The following is a 7,750-nucleotide window of genomic DNA, read 5'->3' on the forward strand; positions in this document are numbered from 1 at the left end:
ATCTGAGAGTGGTCAGGCTCATGTAAAGTTGTGTCTTGTGCTTTAATCCCCCCTAAATTCAGCTCAGTGCTCTGTTCTTCGTTTTGTGGTGTTGCTGGGATGAGGACAGGGTACCTGCTTCAGACCCCTATGCCAAGAGCTGTGAGATGTCATGTTAGTGGGGGGTCACAGTCTGAGCTGCCAGATCCTTGTCCAGCTGCTGTGCCTCTGGGGTGTGTTTTTTGTAATCAGAAATAAAATTCATGCTGCCAGATGGGACCCTGCTGCATGTCAGTCTGTCACTGGCTGGCTGTGACCGTTCCTTATCTTGGCTCTGGAGTGGCTTTTCTAAACAGGTTTCAGAGGTTTGTAGTTCTCACTGCAGCCCTTTGAGTGAGTGGCAGTGTCTTTTTTGAGATTCTTTTGGGATTTTTTTGGGGATTATTCCAACAGTGACTAAAATTTTCAAAAGTATCTAAGTGATTTAACAAATTTATTGGCATGTGTGAAAACAAGACTAAGGAAGACTCGAGAGCTGTATTTAGCTTGAACATTTTTCTTCTACTCCCTGTGCATACTCCACATGAAATTAAGGGAAAACCCAAGGCCACCTTTGGGATCAGCTGGTCCCACCTGCAGGTATATCATCTGCAGGCACGGCCAGGACTTGCTTTCCTCAATATGGTGCAACATCTGCATGGTCTGAGAGATGCCCAGGAGACAGTCAGGGAGACACAGATGTGGGTGGCCCTGGCTTTAAGATCTTGTCCTTGTCGCTGCTTCCTTGCGAATAGCACTGAACCAGGAGACACTGTACGTCAGTGGGAGTTTTGGAGGTTGGATTTTTTGGGGATGGGAGTCCTTGGGTTGAAGTGTGTGAGGAAAAGGCATTCCTCTGGCAGTTCTCCCCCTGGCAGGGAGGTTGACCCACCTGGTTCATTGATGGGTAAAAGCAGTTCAGTCTTGTGGGCGCTGTTTCTGGAGATGTGGCAGTGCCACAGGGTCCCAGCAGATGCAACTGTCAGCTTGGCACTCTGCAGACACTTGGTGTAGGGAAAAAAAAAAAATCTGTAATTTTGGCTCTTCCTGTTCTCAATGGACTAGATGTAACAAGGATGATACAACTTTATCACCTGGATCAGGTCACAGCTTTATCATCTGGATTGCCATCACATTTGGTAGCTGTTGTCCCCTCCAGCCAACTAACGCTCTTTTCTAGATAGAGCAGTCAATGTAAATAGTAATTTAAAAGCTACAATACCTAGAAAAGCCATGGATTTACAAGTCTGTATCCAAGAGTCTCTACTGTCCAGTCATGCTCAGGACATGAGTGACCACTGCTTTTCCTCCAAAGACAGCACAATACTGTGTCAGGCTCTAACAAAGGTTGTTACCATCAAGGACTTTACTCTAGGGAAATAGCTTTTAAAAGAACTGCCTCAATATTGCCTAAAAATGTACTTTAAAGAGAATCCTTAATCAAAGTGATGTAACAACAGGAGTATTTACTTTTCTACTTGACCTTGGAACAGATAAGTCACAGAGAGTTAACCATTTTCTGCATTTAGAGGGAATTTTATCTTGCAAGAAATTTGCCCTACCCTACTTAAATTTAGAAGATGTGAGTCCCCTTGTGTCTTCTGCACAGCAAAGGGAATACAGACTGAGCTTGAGCAATACATGTTAAATTTGCCAGCAGTTCTCCACTGCAATAAATACCTCTTGCAACATAACAGTGAAATCTGTGGATTGCAAGCCTGTGCTTTCTGGAGTATAATATACTTTATCCACTCCACCAAATGCCCATAAGGAAATTGTAAGTGAAATTAAACCACAATATGTGAGAGTGAACTTGCACAGACAGTTGATTTAGGACAAAAGCACCTCATTCTGGCTCCTGACTGTACAATTTTCAGTAGCAATTCACAGCAAGTACGTAATAGTCAAATAAGTTGGGTTGGACATTAAGCTATGTGGTGGGTAACTTGAAGAAATAGATGGAAATGTGGTTACAAATTTGAAACTTTATCTTTGGAAACTCTGTGTAGCATTTCTGAGAGCTCCACTTGACCTGCAACTGCTGGATAGAGGCAGTAAAAGTGATATAAAGGCAGTGAAAATGAATTAATTTGAAAAGTCTAAGTGAATATTAATAGGACCTGCTATATTCAACAATTTGCAAGCGTGTCTGGCATTTATAGATGAACTGTGCTGTTTGTTACATATTACATTAAAGAAGAATCCTGAACCAACATATCAAAATGTCAGACTAACACAGCATTTTTCTTTGATCTCCTTTTTTGTTAAAATGAATTATTGATAGCCTTTTCCGTGGCTGACAGGAGAGATTTCTGATTTTTATTTGCGTACTAGATTAAATCTCCTATTCCTTCTGTAGACAGAGGTCTTTACAACAACATCTAGATATGATATGTGCAATTGCAGAGCTCAGATTCTTTCCAGCAGGGAATGTTCTCCCCACCCATCCCGTGCTGCTGTGATTTCTTAGGCTGATATTTTCATTGGACGTCTTTGAGCAAACACACAGCCCACCCTGGAGCCAGCGGTCAGGACAAGGCTGCAATGGCTTTGTGTGGGCCCATGGACCACAGTGGTGGTGGGTGTGCAGCTCCACGGAGGGATCTGGAGCTGGTTTCCCAGGATCTGTGGAGAAAAACCTGTTTGTCTTTTCAGTGATGTGGCTTGGTTTTCCAGAGTGAGGTTAGATTTGTGCCAGGTTTCAGGGAGATGGGGTGCATGGTTCTGGAGGTTTTGGTGGTACCAGGGGATAACAACATCTCTGCTGTCCACTGTTACCTGGTTTGGACATCAGTAAAGCCTTGGTCACTGCAAGAGCTCTCAACTGCTCTGAGTTCTGTGGTTTGCAAAACTCTCTTTCCAAATGTCACCCAAATTACAGTTCCAGCAGTCCAGTGCTTCTTAAGGATCCACCTCCCCCCTAGAAGTTGGCAGCCCCCACACCCTTTTGCTGTACTTCACCTGCAGATGCAGAAGTGGTTTTGGATTGTTCTATTTTAAGGTCAGAAGACTCTGTCAGAGAAACAAAGCTTCCTCCTCATGGTCTCCTGTTTATCATGTTTAGCATTTTTAATTACATCCAAAAGATGCTCCTTGAGTTTGGCAGCTGTTGGGGCTCTTCCTCCAACATCTCTGGGTTTATTCAGGCACAAGAAAGGATTGTGCAAATTGTAGCCATAAGGCTCATGAAAGATTTTAGATTTGCATGGATTTAAATTGTTTCACTTGGTTTAAGTCAGAATAAATTGACTGGAAATGTGGGTGAGGGTGGCCCTAGGCAGAATGCTGCGTGGAGGACAGAGGGACACACTTATCTACTTATACTCCTCTATCCCCAAATGTGTTTCTGTTGCCTGCATCCCATTACAGCTTTGAGAAACACATTTCCCTCCCTGCAGTTGTGGAATGGGGGGCCAGCAGCCCTTGTCTTTCTGTGCCTCCAAGGAGATGCAGAGCCTGTGAGTGCCTTTCCCTGCCTTCTGCTGTCTCTCAGCCAGCAGGTCTGCTAGCTTTCTTCATGCTTTAATCAGGTTTTTTCTCTCCGTTCTGCTGACCCAGTTTAGGCTCTTTGAAGGCACGGCAGAGCTCCCCGGCGGCTGCAGCTCTGCCTTCGGGGGATGTGGATGGGCGGTGGAGCTGAGCAGACAAACGGCAGCAGCAGCACTCAGCCCAGAGGAGGAGGGTGGTTTTGGAGGTGTAGGTCTCCTTGGTTTGCTCCCCTGGGCACATTTGGGTGCATGTTTTTCTCTCCTAACTGCTGCATATGGCTTGCTGTTTTCTGCTTGTTGTTGGTGTTTTCTTGGGGTTTTTTGACTTTTTTTTTTTTTTTTTTTTTTTTTTTTTTTTGGGGGGGTTTTTTTTAAGGAGGTTTCATTTCAAGGCTGCTGGAGCACTCTGCAGTGGGGTTTCAGACACACAAGCTCACACTTCATGCCTTAATAGCACCTGACATAACCTGGTCACAGACACGAGCCAGGCAGATTATCCATCCCCCACCACTGCTCTGTCCCCTCTCCTGTCCCCTTTATGTAGGGCATCCTGTATCTCAGGCAGCATCCCCTGCCTGAATCCCTTGAGCAGCCTGAGGAGAGCCCTCCCTGCCTCTCCTTTTTATCCTGGGGTCTCAGTTTCGTGTTCACGTGCTGAATTTGGGGCTCTTTTCTCTGTGTGTGGGTGTGGACGCCGGCTTTGCTCCGACTGCACAGGGATGATTGCAGCTCTGCAGTAATAATTACGTGAGCCAGGCCAAGGAGTGATGGTAGGGGAGAGGATCTGCATGGTGGGATGACTCAGGGGTGGGGTGACGCAAGCCTGGGGCCTGACTTTCTCCTTGCAGGCTGCAGAAACTTCTCTCCAAAAAGCTGGCGTCTAGGTCGGGAGTGATTTACCACATGGCTGCCAGTATCCATTCCCTCTGCTTGGCACTAGCCCCACTCATTACTGCAAAGGCCTACAGGAAAAGCATGAGACCATTTGTTTGCATGGTTTTTGTTGGTATTTGGTGGTTTCCTGCCTGGCTGAAGGATCTCAGGTGGTGTAGGAGGAAACTAAGGACTTGTTCTCACGAGATGCTGTTTGTGATGAATTCCCTGACAGTTTACTTTTTGAAACTTGTATTACAAATTGATTTTATTTCGTCCCATGTCCTATTAACCAAGAAGTATAATTTTGGCTTGCATCCAGATTTACTTTAACCTGGGTGAATCTACATGTGTAGACATGCTTTGGGGTATTGGGGGTCTTCAATATAAATCTGGTCTGGTGTCGTGGCAGCCTTTGGCTGGCCCTTGCTGACTCTTCAGCACAGGATACACCACCTTGGGTTTCTTTTGTCATACTTACCATACTTTGCCATACTTTTTCATGGCTGGTAGGTTCAATCATGTGAGGAGGTCACCCACATGGGGACTCCTTGTAGCTGCCCTTCTGATAGCAGTCATGGTCTTGGTCTTCTACGCACTGCTGCTTGGTTTGTGGCCACACTGCAGAGACTGTTCATAGCCCATCCCTCCTTCTCCCTCCTTGCTTCTTTAGGTCCAAGCACTCAACCCTGTAAGAAATGGCACAGAAAGATGGACTTCTGGGTCTGCCTGATGGTGGCAGGCAGAAACCAGCTTGTTCCAACCTAGGGCATTTCCCATATGGGTGCTTTGCTGTTCAGGCTCTCTGTATGGACAGTTGTGTGCAGGTTCTGCTGTGCAGGAGATGCCATCCCTGTGTATTAAAGCAGAAAATGCTTTTTTTCTACAGATGATGTATTCTGATTTGTAACCTCTCTTTTTGCCTGTCCCTTGTCTCCTCATACATCTTCATAGGGGCTAATTTTAAATACTGGACCTCTTTATTCTAAATTTTGTTGCTGGTTCTATAATGCATATTTGTTATTCAGCAAATAAAACAGGGAACATCTGAAAATTAGTGTGAGTTGTATTTGCTAAAGTGGGTAGGTAGTGGCTCTGGAAGCTTTCCCACAGGGTTATTTTGGTCCTGGTCCTCAGGAGCTGAGCTGCTGGCAGGGCTGGGCTGTGCCAGGGCGCCTGGTGGTTTGTGGTACATACACAGGCTCTGCAGCAGACCCCTGGCTTCATCTTTCACTTGAGATCATGCCAGGATTTAAGCTCTGCAATGAAGGAAAGTGCAAAAACCCTTCTCCACACACATGGTAGTAATACTTTAAGTATATTTATAGAAAGGGCTGGTATTTTTTCCTGTTGGTGTTAAATTATGGTAAGAAGGATAGAAGTGTTACTACAATGCAGTTCTTCATCTCCTCAGAGCATTTATTCTCTGCTGTGTAACAACTCTGTGTGATACTGATGTTGTATGGTCATTTTTGGATCATTGCTCTCCTGTGGTCTAGGCACAGGTCTTGGAAACCCCGCTGTACCACCACCCCTCTGCTCCACCTGAGGGATTATCAGTGGGGTTTGTGTGTTTGTCACACAGGTTTGAGAGTTGTGTGGGGCTAAGGCTGAATATTAGAGGTAAGACATGGCATTGATTTTGGACTGATCCTGCATGGACTTGAGCAGAGCCAAGCCCTGAGACCAGCTGCTTTGCACTGCCTCCACAGCAGAAGAGAATAGTAGGAGCAGCTCAGCTCTTCTGCCAGTATATTAGTGCTTTAATTTTTAGTTATTTCTCCAAGAATCAGCTGTTCATGGTTTTTTTTCCCCTATGCAATAGCTGACTTCTTAAAAGCAGAGGCATGATTTCTTGCAGGCTGTGTTTTCCGTGGTTTTATTAATTTAATCAGTATACAGGTGTGTGTATATACATGTGGCTCTCTGACCAAAAATAAATGCTGTCAGAGCTTTTGCTCCTGCATTCAGGGCATAAAATCTGGCAGTGCTTTGGGCAGCTCAGGAAGCCTTCACACTGATGAATAGAAAAATCCGATCAATTGTTCCTTCAAAAAGCCACCTTTCTTTTCGAGCAGCTCAGACATGCGCTCAGATATATAATACAGGCAGCAGAACTGAGCTGAAATTAATCCAGTCTGTAGTTCCTGCAGTGACAAAATGTCTGGAAAACTTGGTAGCAGATTGCCCCAAGATGGCACTCTGTGTGCATGTCATGTTAAAATAATCTTATGGTTCTGAAAGACCATCTTTATGCACTGCAGATGTCTCTTCCTGGGGAGGTAAGGTGCAAGCCAGAGGTGACAGGCGTGCAGCAAATACTGTCACCCAGCCCTTGAGTGATGGTCAGTGAGTGATGGTCAGTGAGGGCATCAGGAGCGTTGTCAGAGGTGATGCAGGCAAAGATAGGAGGATCTGGGAAAGGGAACTAGTGGTTTGTGACCAGAACATGACCTAATATGTTTTCATCCTTTTACATGCTTTTTTTGTATTGATAAGGTGGTATAATTCCCAGATATACATAACACTTCAGGCAATTGTTTTACTGTTCCTTTATTTCCTCTGGGGCAGGGTACAATCCTTTGACTGGGAAGGGAGTTGTGCCCTAAGCAAAATCTGGCTGCTGAGGAAGAAGCGTTTCCAAGGGGTAGGTCCAAAATAATAAAGTAACTTCCTCTTCTTTTGATAGTGGAAAAAGTGCAGAAATGTTTTTAAAAAAGTGACAGCATAGAGGGGAAAAGATGGTACCTTAACTTTAGGTTAGAGATCATAGGATCATAGTTTGGCTTGAGTTGGAATGAACTTTAAAAATCATCGCATTCCAACCCCTCTGCCATAGGCAGGGACACCTTTCCCAAGAGCAGGTTGCTGAAGGGTCCTTCCAGCCTGCCCTTGGACACTTCCAGGGATGGGGCACCCAGAACTTCTGTGGGCAACCTGTGCCAGGTGCCTCACCACTCTCACTGTACTATTTTTTCCTAATACCTAATTTAAACTAAATCTTCTCTTCAGTTTGAACCATTTCTACTTGTCCTGTCATTCCAGGCTGTTGTAAATAGTCCTCCTCCATCTTGTTGACTCCCTTCAAGTACTGGAAGGCCACAATTAGGTCACCTAATTCTCCTTTCCAGGCTGATAAACCCCAATTCTCTCAGCCTGTCTCTACAGCAGAGGTGCTCCATCCCTCTGACCATCTCAGTGGCCTCCTCTGGGCTCACTGCAGCAGGTCCCTGTCCCTCCCGTGCTGGGAGCCCAGCTCTGGATGCAGTGCTCCAGGTGGGTCTCAGCAGAGCAGAGCAGAGGGGCAGAATCCCCTCCCTGCCCTGCTGCCCACGGGGCTCTGGATGCACCCCAGGATACATTAGGCTAAA

The sequence above is a fragment of the Pyrgilauda ruficollis genome, unplaced genomic scaffold (genome assembly GCF_017590135.1).
Source record: "Pyrgilauda ruficollis isolate IOZ18807 unplaced genomic scaffold, ASM1759013v1 scaffold120, whole genome shotgun sequence".
In the NCBI taxonomy this organism is placed as follows: domain Eukaryota; kingdom Metazoa; phylum Chordata; class Aves; order Passeriformes; family Passeridae; genus Pyrgilauda; species Pyrgilauda ruficollis.